This window comes from Scyliorhinus torazame, chromosome X (assembly GCF_047496885.1).
Source record: "Scyliorhinus torazame isolate Kashiwa2021f chromosome X, sScyTor2.1, whole genome shotgun sequence".
Classification (NCBI taxonomy): Eukaryota; Metazoa; Chordata; class Chondrichthyes; order Carcharhiniformes; family Scyliorhinidae; genus Scyliorhinus; species Scyliorhinus torazame.
In genome coordinates, this window is record NC_092738.1 from 33907784 (window position 1) to 33927317 (window position 19534).

Below are 19534 nucleotides of genomic sequence, written 5' to 3' on the forward strand. Positions count from 1 at the left end.
TACTGAGGGAGTGCCGCACTGTCAGAGGGTCAGTACTGAGGGAGTGCCGCACTGTCAGAGGGTCAGTACTGAGGGAGTGCCGCACTGTCAGAGGGTCAGTACTGAGGGAGTGCTGCACTGTCGGAGGGTCAGTACTGAGGGAGTGCTGCACTGTCGGAGGGTCAGTACTGAAGGAGTGCCGCACTGTCAGAGGGTCAGTACTGAGGGAGTGCTGCACTGTCAGAGGGTCAGTACTGAGGGAGTGCTGCACTATCAGAGGGTCAGCACTGAGGGAGTGCCGCACTGTCAGAGGGTCAGTAATGAGGGAGTGCCGCACTGTCAGAGGGTCAGTACTGAGGGAGTGCCGCACTGTCAGAGGGTCAGTACTGAGGGAGTGCCGCACTGTCAGAGGGTCAGTACTGAGGGAGTTCCGCACTGTCAGAGGGTCAGTACTGAGGGAGTGCCGCACTGTCAGATGGTCAGTACTGAGGGAGTACCACACTGTCAGAGGGTCAGTACTGAGGGAGCGCCGCACAGTCAGAGGGTCAGTACTGAGGGAGCGCCGCACTGTCAGAGGGTCAGTACTGAGGGAAAGCCGCACTGTCAGCGGGTCAGTACTGAGGGAGTGCTGCACTGTCAGAGGGTCAGGACTGAGGGAGTGCTGCACTGTCAGAGGGTCAGGACTGAGGGAGTGCTGCACTGTCAGAGGGTCTGTACTGAGGGAGTGCTGCACTGTCAGGGGGTCAGTGCTGAGGGAGTGCCGCACTATCAGAGGGTCAGTACTGAGGGAGTGCTGCACTATCAGAGGGTCAGTACTGAGGGAGTGCCGCACTGTCAGAGGGTCAGTACTGAGGGAGTGCCGCACTGTCAGAGGGTCAGTACTGAGAGAGTGCTGCACTGTCAGAGGGTCAGTACTGAGGGAGCACCGCACTGTCAGAGGGTCAGTACTGAGGGAGTACCGCACTGTCAGAGGGTCAGTACTGAGGGAGCACCGCACTGTCAGAGGGTCAGTACTGAGAGAGCGCTGCACTGTCAGAGGGTCGGTACTGAGGGAGTGCCGCACTGTCAGAGGGTCAGTACTGAGGGAGTGCCGCACTGTCAGAGGGTCAGTACTGAGGGAGCGCCGCACAGTCAGAGGGTCAGTACTGAGGGAGTGCTGCACTGTCAGTGGGTCAGTACTGAGAGAATGTTGCACTGTCAGAGGGTCAGTACTGAGGGGGTGCCGCACTGTCAGAGGGTCAGTACTGAGAGATGTGCCGCACGGTGAGAGGATCACTACTGAGGGAGTGCCGCACTGTCAGAGGGTCAGTACTGAGGGAGTGCCGCACTGTCAGAGGGTCAGAACTGAGGGAGTACCGCACTGTCAGAGGGTCAGTACTGAGGGAGTGCTGCACTGTCAGAGGGTCGGTACTGAGGGAGTGCCGCACTGTCAGAGGGTCAGTACTGAGGGAGTGCTGCACTGTCAGAGGGTCAGTACTGAGGGAGTGCCGCACTGTCAGATGGTCAGTACTGAGGGAGTGCTGCACTGTCAGAGGGTCAATACTGAGGGAGTGCCGCACTGTCAGATGGTCAGTACTGAGGCAGTGCAGCACTGTCAGAGGGTCAGTACTGAGGGAGTGCTGCACTGTCAGAGGGTCAGTACTGTGGGAGTGCCGCACTGTCAGAGGGTCAGTACTGAGGGAGTGCCGCACTGTCAGAGGGTCAGTACTGAGGGAGAGCAGCACTGTCAGAGGGTCAGTACTGAGGGAGTGCTGCACTATCATAGGGTCAGTACTGAGGGAGTGCTGCACTGTCAGAGGGTCAGTACTGAGGGAGTGCCGCACTGTCAGATGGTCAGTACTGAGGGAGTGCTGCACTGTCAGAGGGTCAATACTGAGGGAGTGCCGCACTGTCAGATGGTCAGTACTGAGGCAGTGCAGCACTGTCAGAGGGTCAGTACTGAGGGAGTGCTGCACTGTCAGAGGGTCAGTACTGTGGGAGTGCCGCACTGTCAGAGGGTCAGTACTGAGGGAGTGCCGCACTGTCAGAGGGTCAGTACTGAGGGAGAGCAGCACTGTCAGAGGGTCAGTACTGAGGGAGTGCTGCACTATCAGAGGGTCAGTACTGAGGGAGTGCTGCACTGTCAGAGGGTCAGTACTGAGGGAGTGCTGCACTATCAGAGGGTCAGCACTGAGGGAGTGCCGCACTGTCAGAGGGTCAGTAATGAGGGAGTGCCGCACTGTCAGAGGGTCAGTACTGAGGGAGTGCCGCACTGTCAGAGGGTCAGTACTGAGGGAGTGCCGCACTGTCAGAGGGTCAGTACTGAGGGAGTGCCGCACTGTCAGAGGGTCAGTACTGAGGGAGAGCAGCACTGTCAGAGGGTCAGTACTGAGGGAGTGCTGCACTATCAGAGGGTCAGTACTGAGGGAGTGCTGCACTGTCAGAGGGTCAGTACTGAGGGAGTGCTGCACTATCAGAGGGTCAGTACTGAGGGAGTTCCGCACTGTCAGAGGGTCAGTACTGAGGGAGTGCCGCACTGTCAGATGGTCAGTACTGAGGGAGTACCACACTGTCAGAGGGTCAGTACTGAGGGAGCGCCGCACAGTCAGAGGGTCAGTACTGAGGGAGCGCCGCACTGTCAGAGGGTCAGTACTGAGGGAAAGCCGCACTGTCAGCGGGTCAGTACTGAGGGAGTGCTGCACTGTCAGAGGGTCAGGACTGAGGGAGTGCTGCACTGTCAGAGGGTCAGGACTGAGGGAGTGCTGCACTGTCAGAGGGTCTGTACTGAGGGAGTGCTGCACTGTCAGGGGGTCAGTGCTGAGGGAGTGCCGCACTATCAGAGGGTCAGTACTGAGGGAGTGCTGCACTATCAGAGGGTCAGTACTGAGGGAGTGCCGCACTGTCAGAGGGTCAGTACTGAGGGAGTGCCGCACTGTCAGAGGGTCAGTACTGAGAGAGTGCTGCACTGTCAGAGGGTCAGTACTGAGGGAGCACCGCACTGTCAGAGGGTCAGTACTGAGGGAGTACCGCACTGTCAGAGGGTCAGTACTGAGGGAGCACCGCACTGTCAGAGGGTCAGTACTGAGAGAGCGCTGCACTGTCAGAGGGTCGGTACTGAGGGAGTGCCGCACTGTCAGAGGGTCAGTACTGAGGGAGTGCCGCACTGTCAGAGGGTCAGTACTGAGGGAGCACCGCACTGTCAGAGGGTCAGTACTGAGAGAGCGCTGCACTGTCAGAGGGTCGGTACTGAGGGAGTGCCGCACTGTCAGAGGGTCAGTACTGAGGGAGTGCCGCACTGTCAGAGGGTCAGTACTGAGGGAGCGCCGCACAGTCAGAGGGTCAGTACTGAGGGAGTGCTGCACTGTCAGTGGGTCAGTACTGAGAGAATGTTGCACTGTCAGAGGGTCAGTACTGAGGGGGTGCCGCACTGTCAGAGGGTCAGTACTGAGAGATGTGCCGCACGGTGAGAGGATCACTACTGAGGGAGTGCCGCACTGTCAGAGGGTCAGTACTGAGGGAGTGCCGCACTGTCAGAGGGTCAGAACTGAGGGAGTACCGCACTGTCAGAGGGTCAGTACTGAGGGAGTGCTGCACTGTCAGAGGGTCGGTACTGAGGGAGTGCCGCACTGTCAGAGGGTCAGTACTGAGGGAGTGCTGCACTGTCAGAGGGTCAATACTGAGGGAGTGCCGCACTGTCAGATGGTCAGTACTGAGGCAGTGCAGCACTGTCAGAGGGTCAGTACTGAGGGAGTGCTGCACTGTCAGAGGGTCAGTACTGTGGGAGTGCCGCACTGTCAGAGGGTCAGTACTGAGGGAGTGCCGCACTGTCAGAGGGTCAGTACTGAGGGAGAGCAGCACTGTCAGAGGGTCAGTACTGAGGGAGTGCTGCACTATCATAGGGTCAGTACTGAGGGAGTGCTGCACTGTCAGAGGGTCAGTACTGAGGGAGTGCCGCACTGTCAGATGGTCAGTACTGAGGGAGTGCTGCACTGTCAGAGGGTCAATACTGAGGGAGTGCCGCACTGTCAGATGGTCAGTACTGAGGCAGTGCAGCACTGTCAGAGGGTCAGTACTGAGGGAGTGCTGCACTGTCAGAGGGTCAGTACTGTGGGAGTGCCGCACTGTCAGAGGGTCAGTACTGAGGGAGTGCCGCACTGTCAGAGGGTCAGTACTGAGGGAGAGCAGCACTGTCAGAGGGTCAGTACTGAGGGAGTGCTGCACTATCAGAGGGTCAGTACTGAGGGAGTGCTGCACTGTCAGAGGGTCAGTACTGAGGGAGTGCTGCACTATCAGAGGGTCAGCACTGAGGGAGTGCCGCACTGTCAGAGGGTCAGTAATGAGGGAGTGCCGCACTGTCAGAGGGTCAGTACTGAGGGAGTGCCGCACTGTCAGAGGGTCAGTACTGAGGGAGTGCCGCACTGTCAGAGGGTCAGTACTGAGGGAGTGCCGCACTGTCAGAGGGTCAGTACTGAGGGAGAGCAGCACTGTCAGAGGGTCAGTACTGAGGGAGTGCTGCACTATCAGAGGGTCAGTACTGAGGGAGTGCTGCACTGTCAGAGGGTCAGTACTGAGGGAGTGCTGCACTATCAGAGGGTCAGCACTGAGGGAGTGCCGCACTGTCAGAGGGTCAGTAATGAGGGAGTGCCGCACTGTCAGAGGGTCAGTACTGAGGGAGTGCCGCACTGTCAGAGGGTCAGTACTGAGGGAGTGCCGCACTGTCAGAGGGTCAGTACTGAGGGAGTGCCGCACTCTCAGAGGGTCAGTACTGAGGGAGTGCTGCACTGTCAGAGGGTCAGTACTGAGGGAGTTCCGCACTGTCAGAGGGTCAGTACTGAGGGAGTGCCGCACTGTCAGATGGTCAGTACTGAGGGAGTACCACACTGTCAGAGGGTCAGTACTGAGGGAGCGCCGCACAGTCAGAGGGTCAGTACTGAGGGAGCGCCGCACTGTCAGAGGGTCAGTACTGAGGGAGAGCCGCACTGTCACAGGTCAGTACTGAGGGAGAGCAGCACTGTCAGCGGGTCAGTACTGAGGGAGTGCCGCACTGTCAGAGGTCAGTACTGAGGGAGAGCAGCACTGTCAGCGGGTCAGTACTGAGGGAGTGCCGCACTGTCAGAGGGTCAGTACTGAGGGAGAGCTGCACTGTCAGAGGGTCAGTACTGAGGGACTGCTGCACTGTCAGAGGGTCAGGACTGAGTGAGTGCCGCAATGTCAGATGGTCAGTACTGAGGGAGTGCTGCACTGTCAGAGGGTCAGTACGGAGGGAGTGCCGCACTGTCAGAGGGTCAGTACTGAGGGGGTGCCGCACTGTCAGAGGGTCAGTAGTGAGGGAGTGCCGCACTGTCAGAGGGTCAGTACTGAGGGAGTGCTGCACTGTCAGAGGGTCAGTACTGAGGGAGTGCCGCACTGTCAGAGGGTCAGTACTGAGGGAGTGCCGCACTGTCAGAGGGTCAGTACTGAGGGAGTGCCGCACTGTCAGAGGGTCAGTACTGAGGGAGCGCCGCACAGTCAGAGGGTCAGTACTGAGGGAGAGCCGCACTGTCAGAGGTCAGTACTGAGGGAGAGCAGCACTGTCAGCGGGTCAGTACTGAGGGAGAGCAGCACTGTCAGAGGGTCAGTACTGAGGGAGTGCCGCACTGTCAGAGGGTCAGTACTGAGGGAGTGCCGCACTGTCAGAGGGTCAGTACTGAGGGAGTGCCGCACTGTCAGAGGGTCAGTACTGAGGGAGTGCTGCACTGTCGGAGGGTCAGTACTGAGGGAGTGCTGCACTGTCGGAGGGTCAGTACTGAAGGAGTGCCGCACTGTCAGAGGGTCAGTACTGAGGGAGTGCTGCACTGTCAGAGGGTCAGTACTGAGGGAGTGCTGCACTATCAGAGGGTCAGCACTGAGGGAGTGCCGCACTGTCAGAGGGTCAGTAATGAGGGAGTGCCGCACTGTCAGAGGGTCAGTACTGAGGGAGTGCCGCACTGTCAGAGGGTCAGTACTGAGGGAGTGCCGCACTGTCAGAGGGTCAGTACTGAGGGAGTTCCGCACTGTCAGAGGGTCAGTACTGAGGGAGTGCCGCACTGTCAGATGGTCAGTACTGAGGGAGTACCACACTGTCAGAGGGTCAGTACTGAGGGAGCGCCGCACAGTCAGAGGGTCAGTACTGAGGGAGCGCCGCACTGTCAGAGGGTCAGTACTGAGGGAAAGCCGCACTGTCAGCGGGTCAGTACTGAGGGAGTGCTGCACTGTCAGAGGGTCAGGACTGAGGGAGTGCTGCACTGTCAGAGGGTCAGGACTGAGGGAGTGCTGCACTGTCAGAGGGTCTGTACTGAGGGAGTGCTGCACTGTCAGGGGGTCAGTGCTGAGGGAGTGCCGCACTATCAGAGGGTCAGTACTGAGGGAGTGCTGCACTATCAGAGGGTCAGTACTGAGGGAGTGCCGCACTGTCAGAGGGTCAGTACTGAGGGAGTGCCGCACTGTCAGAGGGTCAGTACTGAGAGAGTGCTGCACTGTCAGAGGGTCAGTGCTGAGGGAGCACCGCACTGTCAGAGGGTCAGTACTGAGGGAGTACCGCACTGTCAGAGGGTCAGTACTGAGGGAGCACCGCACTGTCAGAGGGTCAGTACTGAGAGAGCGCTGAACTGTCAGAGGGTCGGTACTGAGGGAGTGCCGCACTGTCAGAGGGTCAGTACTGAGGGAGTGCCGCACTGTCAGAGGGTCAGTACTGAGGGAGCGCCGCACAGTCAGAGGGTCAGTACTGAGGGAGTGCTGCACTGTCAGTGGGTCAGTACTGAGAGAATGTTGCACTGTCAGAGGGTCAGTACTGAGGGGGTGCCGCACTGTCAGAGGGTCAGTACTGAGAGATGTGCCGCACGGTGAGAGGATCACTACTGAGGGAGTGCCGCACTGTCAGAGGGTCAGTACTGAGGGAGTGCCGCACTGTCAGAGGGTCAGAACTGAGGGAGTACCGCACTGTCAGAGGGTCAGTACTGAGGGAGTGCTGCACTGTCAGAGGGTCGGTACTGAGGGAGTGCCGCACTGTCAGAGGGTCAGTACTGAGGGAGTGCTGCACTGTCAGAGGGTCAGTACTGAGGGAGTGCCGCACTGTCAGATGGTCAGTACTGAGGGAGTGCTGCACTGTCAGAGGGTCAATACTGAGGGAGTGCCGCACTGTCAGATGGTCAGTACTGAGGCAGTGCAGCACTGTCAGAGGGTCAGTACTGAGGGAGTGCTGCACTGTCAGAGGGTCAGTACTGTGGGAGTGCCGCACTGTCAGAGGGTCAGTACTGAGGGAGTGCCGCACTGTCAGAGGGTCAGTACTGAGGGAGAGCAGCGCTGTCAGAGGGTCAGTACTGAGGGAGTGCTGCACTATCAGAGGGTCAGTACTGAGGGAGTGCTGCACTGTCAGAGGGTCAGTACTGAGGGAGTGCCGCACTGTCAGATGGTCAGTACTGAGGGAGTGCTGCACTGTCAGAGGGTCAATACTGAGGGAGTGCCGCACTGTCAGATGGTCAGTACTGAGGCAGTGCAGCACTGTCAGAGGGTCAGTACTGAGGGAGTGCTGCACTGTCAGAGGGTCAGTACTGTGGGAGTGCCGCACTGTCAGAGGGTCAGTACTGAGGGAGTGCCGCACTGTCAGAGGGTCAGTACTGAGGGAGAGCAGCACTGTCAGAGGGTCAGTACTGAGGGAGTGCTGCACTATCAGAGGGTCAGTACTGAGGGAGTGCTGCACTGTCAGAGGGTCAGTACTGAGGGAGTGCTGCACTATCAGAGGGTCAGCACTGAGGGAGTGCCGCACTGTCAGAGGGTCAGTAATGAGGGAGTGCCGCACTGTCAGAGGGTCAGTACTGAGGGAGTGCCGCACTGTCAGAGGGTCAGTACTGAGGGAGTGCCGCACTGTCAGAGGGTCAGTACTGAGGGAGTGCCGCACTGTCAGAGGGTCAGTACTGAGGGAGAGCAGCACTGTCAGAGGGTCAGTACTGAGGGAGTGCTGCACTATCAGAGGGTCAGTACTGAGGGAGTGCTGCACTGTCAGAGGGTCAGTACTGAGGGAGTGCTGCACTATCAGAGGGTCAGCACTGAGGGAGTGCCGCACTGTCAGAGGGTCAGTAATGAGGGAGTGCCGCACTGTCAGAGGGTCAGTACTGAGGGAGTGCCGCACTGTCAGAGGGTCAGTACTGAGGGAGTGCCGCACTGTCAGAGGGTCAGTACTGAGGGAGTGCCGCACTCTCAGAGGGTCAGTACTGAGGGAGTGCTGCACTGTCAGAGGGTCAGTACTGAGGGAGTTCCGCACTGTCAGAGGGTCAGTACTGAGGGAGTGCCGCACTGTCAGATGGTCAGTACTGAGGGAGTACCACACTGTCAGAGGGTCAGTACTGAGGGAGCGCCGCACAGTCAGAGGGTCAGTACTGAGGGAGCGCCGCACTGTCAGAGGGTCAGTACTGAGGGAAAGCCGCACTGTCAGCGGGTCAGTACTGAGGGAGTGCTGCACTGTCAGAGGGTCAGTACTGAGGGAGTGCTGCACTGTCAGAGAGTCAGTACTGAGGGAGTGCTGCACTGTCAGAGGGTCAGTACTGAGGGAGTGCTGCACTGTCAGAGGGTCAGTACTGAGGGAGTGCCGCACTGTCAGAGGGTCAGTACTGAGGGAGCGCCGCACAGTCAGAGGGTCAGTACTGAGGGAGAGCCGCACTGTCAGAGGGTCAGTACTGAGGGAGTGCCGCACTATCAGAGGGTCAGTACTGAGACATTAAAACGAGGTGCGTCTGCCTTCTTGGTGGAGTGACATGTTCCATGACCAACATATCTCGCTGAGTGAACATCACCAAAAAAACCAGAATTCTGCCCAAATTGGTTGATGGATCCTTGGTGTGTGGAGACGGCTTTTCTGTTTAAATAACTGAAATTCAGAACTGACTTTGAGGAACTTTGGAATGACAAGACAAATGGAAAAACATGTTTCCTACCTTTTGACGACAATGACCTATTCCTAGTTTGTGTACAAAGTTGTGAGGGTGATGTCTGACATGGCCTTTCCCTTCCTTGCCACTCAGGGGCAGTGTTGAGCAAGGTCTGTCCAACTGTGTGTGAAGCAGCTTTGACGAGCTGGGTTTCACTGGGTCCAGTCTGGCCTCGGAGTCACAGGATTGTCGATTCAAACCCAACTCCAGAAAACTGAGCTGAACATACACTGAGCAACTGACCTGAAACCAAGTCTCCATCTGCTCTTTCAGCTGGATTTCAAAACTCCAGTGGCAAATTCTCAATATGCAGCTGCTCTACATTTAACCCTCGAGGAACATCACTGAAAACACATTCCTGGAAGCAGGGCTGGCTGACCTCAAATTGGTGCCCACCTGCCAACTTTGCAAATGCTGTGAAGCATCAATTCAAACCATTCTATTGTCTGTGGAATGATGAAGAGAAAAAGGTGTCAATCCAATTGATTCTGCTCCTGGCCTGCACACGGGAGTTACATCATAGATCTCAAGAAATCCTGCACAGAGCAGGTCCAGAAACATCCCAACTGAGGAAGGCCAATGGTTCCACCTCAGTCCCCAGCCCAGACTTATATCAAATCAATCGCTTGTTCCCCCTTCCCCTTTCACTCAAATCAGGAGATAACCAACATCCCCCCCTCACTTCAATAACCAGACCCCCCCTCACTTCAATAGCCAGATCCCCCCTCACTTCAATAACCAGACCCCCCCTCACTTCAATAACCAGACCCCCCCTCACTTCAATAGCCAGATCCCCCCTCACTTCAATAGCCAGATCCCCCCTCACTTCAATAGCCAGACCCCCCCTCACTTCAATAGCCAGACCCCCCCTCACTTCAATAGCCAGACCCCCCCTCACTTCAATAGCCAGACCCCCCCCTCACTTCAATAGCCAGATCCCCCCTCACTTCAATAGCCAGATCCCCCCTCACTTCAATAGCCAGACCCCCCCTCACTTCAATAAAAAGACCCCCCCTCACTTCAATAAAAAGACCCCCCCTCACTTCAATAACCAGACCCCCCCTCACTTCAATAGCCAGATCCCCCCTCACTTCAATAACCAGACCCCCCCTCACTTCAATAAAAAGACCCCCCTCACTTCAATAACCAGACCCCCCCTCACTTCAATAGCCAGATCCCCCCTCACTTCAATAGCCAGAACCCCCCTCACTTCAATAACCAGACCCCCCCTCACTTCAATAACCAGACCCCCCCTCACTTCAATAAAAAGACCCCCCCTCACTTCAATAACCAGACCCCCCCTCACTTCAATAGCCAGATCCCCCCTCACTTCAATAGCCAGAACCCCCCTCACTTCAATAACCAGACCCCCCTCACTTCAATAAAAAGCCCCCCCCTCACTTCAATAACCAGATCCCCCCTCACTTCAATAGCCAGATCCCCCCTCACTTCAATAACCAGACCCCCCCCACTTCAATAAACCCCCCCCTCACTTCAATAACCAGACCCCCCCTCACTTCAATAACCAGACCCCCCCTCACTTCAATAGCCAGATCCCCCCTCACTTCAATAGCCAGACCCCCCCTCACTTCAATAACCAGACCCCCCCTCACTTCAATAACCAGACCCCCCCTCACTTCAATAACCAGACCCCCCCTCACTTCAATAAAAAGCCCCCCCCTCACTTCAATAACCAGATCCTCCCTCACTTCAATAGCCAGATCCCCCCTCACTTCAATAGCCAGAACCCCCCTCACTTCAATAACTAGACCCCCCCTCACTTCAATAACCAGACCCCCCTCACTTCCATAACCAGACCCCCCTCACTTCAATAACCAACTCCCCCCCTCACTTCAATAACCAGATCCCCCCTCACTTCAATAACCAGACCCCCCCTCACTTCAATAACCAGACCCCCCTCACTTCAATAACCAACTCCCCCTCCCCCTCACTTCAATAACTAGACCCCTCCTCACTTCAATAACCAGACCCCCCCCTCACTTCAATAACCAACTCCCCCCCTCACTTCAATAACCAGACCCCCCTCACTTCAATAACCAACTCCCCCCCTCACTTCAATAACCAGACCCACCCTCACTTCACTAACTGGACTCCCCCTCCCCCTCACTTCAATCACCAGCCCCCCCCCCTCACTTCAATAACTAGACCCCTCCTCACTTCAATAACTAGACCCCCCTCACTTCAATAACCAGACCCCCCCTCACTTCAATAACCAGACCCCCCCTCACTTCAATAACTAGACCCCTCCCCCTCTCTTCAATAACTAGACCCCCCCTCACTTCAATAACTAGACCCCTCCCCCTCTCTTCAATAACTAGACCCCTCCCCCTCTCTTCAATAACTAGACCCCCCCTCACTTCAATAACTAGACCCCTCCCCCTCTCTTCAATAACTAGACCCCTCCCCCTCACTTCAATAACGAGATCACTACCTGCCCCCAATCACCTTTGCAGGCAGGCCTCAGGCCTCAGCTCATTGTATTGAAGTGCTTCAGTCGGTTTAGCTTCACCTGGGAGCTATTTCCTGGCTGGTAGATTGATGTTGCTTTTAATTAGCACAGTTCTTGACAAACTGGTTAGCAAGCTCGTGTCTTCCAAGCCACAGATGATCCATATCTTAACCAGCCTGCATTATCAAGGAGAACAGGTCCAGCCAGCCACAGAACTGTGCAGGTGACAATAAAGCTCTCCTGCATTTATACTCAAACAATTGCTATGAATCTTGCGAGACGGCCCTCGCAAGGTTTAACGTCGAGTTAACCAGCTGTATATAGGACTGCTTGCTGCATTGGGTTAAGGCCTGGTCTTGTACCAAATTTAAATAGCCCAAACAATTGCAGCTTGTAAAAACTACTTATCTGAGATTCACTGCTAGATGAGAAGAATTTTCCTTCAAATAAATATTGTAAAGACTGAAGAGATTGTTTTTGCTCCAAACTCTGTTCCCATAGCTACCTTGGTGTGGATTTCTCTGAGATAGCTGCGAAGCTGATCGAGGGATCATTTTGGGATGTCCACACTGCCACTGTATGGCTGCTGGCTTAATTGTACAGAGGGCAACCAATTAGCAGGCCTCCTCCATTCTCCCTGTCCAGTGGGCGTCCCAGAGAAGCAGGAGGGCCAATCGGAGCACTGGGATGTGAGGAGTGACCAATAGGAGGACGATGAGGCAGAGCAGTACAGAACAAGACAAAGCAGAGTGGCCCTGGTGGAAGAGGCAGCTACCTGTTCAAAGGCTGTATTATCCAAGCGGTGTGAACAAAGAACAAAGAACAAAGAAATGTACAGCACAGGAACAGGCCCTTCGGCCCTCCAAGCCCGTGCCGACCATACTGCCCGACTAAACTACAATCTTCTACACTTCCTGGGTCCGTATCCTTCTATTCCCATCCTATTCATATATTTGTCAAGATGCCCCTTAAATGTCCCTATCGTCCCTGCCTCCACTACCTCCTCCGGTAGTGAGTTCCAGGCACCCACTACCCTCTGCGTAAAAAACTTGCCTCGTACATCTACTCTAAACTTTGCCCCTCTCACCTTAAACCTATGCCCCCTAGTAATTGACCCCTCTACCCTGGGGAAAAGCCTCTGACTATCCACTCTGTCTATGCCCCTCATAATTTTGTATACCTCTATCAGGTCGCCCCTCAACCTCCTTCGTTCCAGTGAGAACAAACCGAGTTTATTCAATCGCTCCTCATAGCTTATGCCCTCCATACCAGGCAACATTCTGGTAAATCTCTTCTGCACCCTCTCTAAAGCCTCCACATCCTTCTGGTAGTGTGGCGACCAGAATTGAACACTATACTCCAAGTGTGGCCTAACTAAGGTTCTATACAGCTGCAACATGACTTGCCAATTCTTATACTCAATGCCCCGGCCAATGAAGGCAAGCATGCCGTATGCCTTCTTGACTACCTTCTCCACCTGTGTAGCCCCTTTCAGTGATCTGTGGACCTGTACTCCTAGATCTCTTTGACTTTCAATACTCTTGAGGGTTCTACCATTCACTGTATATTCCCTACCTGCATTAGCCCTTCCAAAATGCATTACCTCACATTTGTCCAGGTTAAACTCCATCTGCCATCTCTCCGCCCAAGTCTCCAGACAATCTAAATCCTGCTGTATCCTCAGACAGTCCTCATCGCTATCCGCAATTCCACCAACCTTTGTGTCGTCTGCAAACTTACTAATCAGACCAGTTACATTTTCCTCCAAATCATTTATATATACTACAAAGAGCAAAGGTCCCAGCACTGATCCCTGTGGAACACCACTGGTCACAGCCCTCCAATTAGAAAAGCATCCCTCCATTGCTACCCTCTGCCTTCTATGGCCTAGCCAGTTCTGTATCCACCTTGCCAGTTCACCCCTGATCCCGTGTGACTTCACCTTTTGTACTAGTCTACCATGAGGGACCTTGTCAAAGGCCTTACTGAAGTCCATATAGACAACATCTACTGCCCTACCTGCATCAATCATCTTAGTGACCTCCTCGAAAAACTCTATCAAGTTAGTGAGACACGACCTCCCCTTCACAAAACCGTGCTGCCTCTCACTAATACGTCCATTTGCTTCCAAATGGGAGTAGATCCTGTCTCGAAGAATTCTCTCCAGTAATTTCCCTACCACTGAAGTAAGGCTCACCGGCCTGTAGTTCCCGGGATTATCCCTGCCACCCTTCTTAAACAGAGGAACAACATTGGCTATTCTCCAGTCCTCCGGGACATCCCCTGAAGACAGCGAGGATCCAAAGATTTCTGTCAAGGCCTCAGCAATTTCCTCTCCAGCCTCCTTCAGTATTCTGGGGTAGATCCCATCCGGCCCTGGGGACTTATCTACCTTAATATTTTTTAAGACACCCAACACCTCGTCTTTTTGGATCACAATGTGACCCAGGCTATCTACACCCCCTTCTCCAGACTCAACATCTACCAATTCCTTCTCTTTGGTGAATACTGATGCAAAGTATTCATTTAGTACCTCGCCCATTTCCTCTGGCTCCACACATAGATTCCCTTGCCTATCCTTCAGTGGGCCAACCCTTTCCCTGGCTACCCTCTTGCTTTTTATGTAAGTGTAAAAAGCCTTGGGATTTTCCTTAACCCTATTTGCCAATGACTTTTCATGACCCCTTCTAGCCCTCCTGACTCCCTGCTTAAGTTCCTTCCTACTTTCCTTATATGCCACACAGGCTTCGTCTGTTCCCAGCCTTTTAGCCCTGACAAATGCCTCCTTTTTCTTTTTGACGAGGCCTACAATATCATTCGTCATCCAAGGTTCCCGAAAATTGCCGTATTTGTCTTTCTTCCTCACAGGAACATGCCTGTCCTGTATTCCTATCAACTGACACTTGAAAGCCTCCCACATGTCAGATGTTGATTTGCCCTCAAACATCCGCCCCCAATCTATGCTCTTCAGTTCCCGCCTAATATTGTTATAATTAGCCTTCCCCCAATTTAGCACATTCATCCTCGGACCACTCTTATCCTTGTCCACCAGTACTTTAAAACTTACTGAATTGTGGTCACTGTTACCGAAATGCTCCCCTACTGAAACATCTACCACCTGGCCGGGCTCATTCCCCAATACCAGGTCCAGTACCGCCTCTTCCCTAGTTGGACTGTTTACATATTGTTTTAAGAAGCCCTCCTGGATGCTCCTTACAAACTCTGCCCCGTCTAAGCCCCTGGCACTAAGTGAGTCCCAGTCAATATTGGGGAAGTTGAAGTCTCCCATCACCACAACCCTGTTGTTTTTACTCTTTTCCAAAATCTGTCTACCTATCTGCTCCTCTATCTCCCGCTGGCTGTTGGGAGGCCTGTAGTATACCCCCAACATTGTGACTGCACCCTTCTTATTCCTGATCTCTACCCATATAGCCTCACTGCCCTCTGAGGTGTCCTCTCGCTGTATAGCTGTGATACTCTCCTGAACAAGTAGCGCAACTCCGCCTCCCCTTTTACATCCCCCTCTATCCCGCCTGAAACATCTAAAACCTGGAACGTTTAGCTGCCAATCCTGCCCTTCCCTCAACCAGGTCTCTGTAATGGCAACAACATCATAGTTCCAAGTAGTAATCCAAGCTCTAAGTTCATCTGCCTTACCCGTAATGCTCCTTGCATTAAAACATATGCACTTCAGGCCACCAGACCCGCTGTGTTCAGCAACTTCTCCCCGTCTGCTCTGCCTCAGAGCCACACTGTCCATATTCCCTAGTTCTCCCTCAACGCTCTCACCTTCTGACCTATTGCTCCCGTGCCCACCCCCCTGCCATACTAGTTTAAACCCTCCCGTGTGACACTAGCAAATCTCGCGGCCAGGATATTTATGCCTCTCCGGTTTAGATGCAACCCGTCCATCTTATACAGGTCACACCTGCCCCGGAAGAGCTCCCAGTGGTCCAGATAACCGAAACCCTCCCTCCTACACCAGCTGTTTAGCCACGTGTTTGTCTGCTCTATCTTCCTATTTCTAGCCTCACTGGCACGTGGCACAGGGAGTAATCCCGAGATTACAACCCTCGAGGTCCTGTCTTTTAACTTTCTGCCTAGCTCCCTGAACTCCTGCTGCAGGACCTCATGCCTCTTCCTGCCTATGTCGTTAGTACCAATATGTACAACGACCTCTGCCTGTTTCCCCTCCCCCTTCAGAATTCCCTCTACCCGTTCGGAGACATCCTGGACCCTGGCACCAGGGAGGCAACATACCATCCTGGAGTCTCGTCCACAGAAGCGCCTATCTGTGCCCCTGACTATAGAGTCCCCTATAACTATTACTCTTCTGCGCTTTGACCCTCCCTTCTGAACATCAGAGCCAGCCGTGGTGCCACTGCTCTGGCTGCTGCTGTTTTCCCCTGATAGGCTATCCCCCCCGACAGTATCCAAAGGGGTATATCTGTTCGAGAGGGGGACAACCACAGGGGATTCCTGCACTGACTGCCTGCCCTTTCTGGTGGTCACCCATTTCTCTGCCTGCACCTTGGGTGTGACCACACTTACATAACTGCGATCTATGACGCTTTCCGCCACCTGCATGCTCCTAAGTGCATCCAATTGCTGCTCCAACCGAACCATGCGGTCTGTGAGGAGCTGCAGTTGGGTGCACTTTCTGCAGATGAAGCCATCCAGGACGCTGGAAGCCTCCCGGACCTGCCACATCTCACAGTCAGAGCACAGCACCCCCATGTGCTTCCATGGGAAAGAAAAAGGTCAGAGGCTCAGCAATTTGGGCCTTCCGAATGAGAACAGCATATGAATCGCGTGATGCTCTGACCTTCCACACCACTCAGGAAGGTGTCTCTGTGAGGGTGTGAATGGAGAGGGCGATGTCTCGGTGACATGAACTGGGTTCATTCCTGCCCTTCATTGGATGTCTCCTGTCTGTGGAATCCATCCAAGATCCAGAAGATGGCTCCGGAGCGAGGCGACTCTCTGTGAGCTCTCCCCAGCAGATCCACTTTTTACTCAACTTATACTCGTTCTAATCTTTTAAATTTTAATTCTAAGACTAACATTATTACTAACCTCTTGTGTACCTTGTGTTGCCCTATTCTGTATTTTTTTAAATTCCCTTTTCTTCCCATGTACTTAATGATCTGTTGAGCTGCTCGCAGAAAAATACTTTTCACTGTACCTCGGTACACGTGACAATAAACAAATCCAATCCAATCCCTCCGGTGGAATTTGCGACTCACTTCACCTCTCCAAGTCCTCTTGAAGTCTCCTTGCATCCTGACTATTTACATTCCCACCCAGTTGGGTGTCACCAGCAAATTTAGATATATTCCAGCTGGGCCCCACATCCCAATCATTTATATCCATTACGAGCAACTGTAGGCCTCGCATGGATTATTTCCGAATTCGCTGGGCCAGCATTTGTTCCCCATCCTGAATTGCCCCAGAACAAGTGACTGACGAGCCCATTTCCGAGGGCATTTGCGAGTCGACCACATTGCTGTGGGTCTGGAGTCACATGTAGGCCAGACCAGGTAAGGACGGCAGATGGGTTTTAACAACAATGGTTCTAAGGTCATTATTAGACTTTTTAAATTCCAGATTTATATTGAGTTGATATTTGCTGGGATTTGAACCCTGGGGCGAAATTCTCTGGAAACGCCGCGATGTCCGCCGACTGGCGCCCAAAACGGCGCAAATCAGACAGGCATCGCGCCGCCCCAAAGGTGCGGAATGCTCTGCGTCTTTGGGGGCCGAGCCCCAACCTTAAGGGGCTAGGTCGGCGCCGGACGAATTTCCGCCCCACCAGCTGGCGGAAACGGCCTTTGGTGCCCCGCCAGCTGGCGCGGAAATGACATGTCGGGGCGGCGTGGGAGCGTCAGCGGCCGCTGACAGTTTCATGCGCAGTGGAGGGAGTCTCTTCCGCCTCCGCCATGGTGGAGACCGTGGGGGAGGCGGAAGGGAAAGAGTGCCCCCACGGCACAGGCCCGCCCGCGGACCGGTGGGCCCCGATCGCGGGCCAGGCCACCGTGGGGGCACCCCCCGGGGCCAGATCGCCCCGCAACCCCCCTCCCCCCAGGACCCCGGAGCCCACCCGCGCCGCCTTGTCCCGCCGGTAAGGTAGGTGGTTTAATCTACGCCAGCGGGACAGGCATTTTAGCAGCGGGACTTCGGCCCATCCGGGCCGGAGAATCGAGCGGGGGGGCCCGCCAACCGGCGCGGCGCGATTCCCGCTCCCGCCGAATCTCCGGTGCCGGAGACTTCGGCAACCGGCGGGGGCGGGATTCACGCCAGCCCCCGGCGATTCTCCGACCCGGCGGGGGGTCGGAGAATCTCGCCCCAGGTCCCCATAACCTTACCCTGAGTTTCTGAATCCCCAATCTCATTTACTCCCCTTAATGTGGGAATGCATCAAAAGCCTTCTGAAAATCCAAATACACCACGGGGGCGATTCTCCGAGCCCCGCGCCGGGCATTGCCGTAACCGCGCCCCAACGCCAGCGCGCGATTCTCCGAGGTGCGGAGAATCGCCGCCATTTGCGCCGGCGCGTTTGCCGCGGCGCCGGTCGCGGGCCGCTGTCGGGCCGCCGATTCTCCGGCCCGCATGGGCCGAGCGGCCGCGCCAATATGACAGAGCCGGCGCCGTTCACCCCTGGCCGCTGCCGGCTTGAACTCTGCTCGGACGGTCAGGGGGCGGCCTGGGGGGGGGGGGCTCCGGTGGGGTCTGGCTCACGATCGGGGCCCACCAATCGGCGGGCCGGCCTAACCCCCCCCCCCCCCCCGGGCCTACTTTCTGGCGTGCCCGGCCCCTGCACACCGATGCCATCTTGAGTCGGGGCCGGCGCGCTAAAGAAGTCCCCCGCGCATACACATGTTGGCGCGGCCCAACACCGCATGTGAGGTAATGCATTTTCGAAGGTCTAATGCAGGTAGGGAATATACAGTGAATGGTAGAACCCTCAAGAGTATTGACAGTCAGAGATCTAGGTGTACAGGTCCACAGGTCATTGAAAGGGGCAACACAGGTGGAGAAGGTAGTCAAGAAGGCATACGGCATGCTTGCCTTCATTGGCCGGGGCATTGAGTATAAGAATTGGCAAGTCATGTTGCAGCTGTATAGAACCTTAATGAGGCCACACTTGGGGTATAGTGTTCAATTCTGGTCGCCACACTACCAGAAGGATGTGGAGGCTTTAGAGAGGGTACAGAAGAGATTTACCAGGATGTTGCCTGGTATGGAGGGCATTAGCTATGAGGAGCGGTTGAATAAACTCGGTTTGTTCTCACTGGAACGAAGGAGGTTGAGGGGCGACCTGATAGAGGTCTACAAAATTATGAGGGGCATAGACAGAGTGGATAGTCAGAGGCTTTTCCCCAGGGTAGAGGGGTCAATTACTAGGGGGGCATAGGTTTAAGGTGCGAGGGGCAAGGTTTAGAGGAGATGTACGAGGTAAGTCTTTTACACAGAGGGTAGTGGGTGCCTGGAACTCGCTACCGGAGGAGGTGGTGGAAGCAGGGACGATAGTGACATTTAAGGGGCATCTTGACAAATATATGAATAGGATGGGAATAGAGGGATACGGACCCAGGAAGTGTAGAAGATTGTAGTTTAGTCGGGCAGTATGGTCGGCACGGGCTTGGAGGGCCGAAGGGCCTGTTCCTGTGCTGTACTTTTCTTTGGTCTCCATTTTCTCTCTCCCTCCCTTCTTAACTGGTGGGGGTTACATTTGCTACTTTCCAGTCTGTAGGAACCTTTCCAGAATCTATAGAATTTTGAAAGATGACCACCGATGCATCCACTAACTCTCCAGCTGCCCCCTTCAACACTCTGGGCTGAAGCTCATCTGGTCCAGGGGATTTAGCAACCCTCAATCCAGTTAACTTTTCAAGTATTGCCTCTTGGGGTGGAGATGCAGAGGCTTTGTATTGTCGGAGTGGAAGTTTGGGGCTGGGATGTGTGTGTGTGCACTAACCACAGGTGTGTAAATATGAAAAGCGGCTCGACACTGGATTGGGCTTGAGTGGGGACGGGACACAGCAGAACCAGCAGTGAATGACACATTCTTTAACTCCAGTCAAAATGTAGCTTAGCTTCATTCGTTTCTAAACGAGCTGAATGAAAAGCTGGGATCAAAATGGGATTAAAGTTTAAAGGGATA

At 54.7% G+C, this 19534-nt stretch overlaps 1 protein-coding gene across 9 annotated transcripts in view; it reads right to left on the reverse strand.

Moving 5' to 3' along the window:
• dgkaa (diacylglycerol kinase, alpha a) overlaps positions 1-19534 on the reverse strand; it is a 237164-nt gene that overhangs the window by 85445 nt on the left and 132185 nt on the right. The window contains exon 1 of one of the 9 annotated variants that reach the window (XM_072494046.1): positions 8907-8925. The exons of the other annotated variants lie outside the window; for them this stretch is intronic. The gene's annotated coding sequence lies outside the window, so the exon portion shown is untranslated. Of the gene's footprint in view, positions 1-8906; positions 8926-19534 lie in introns of those variants that run through there. 9 annotated transcript variants of the gene reach the window in all.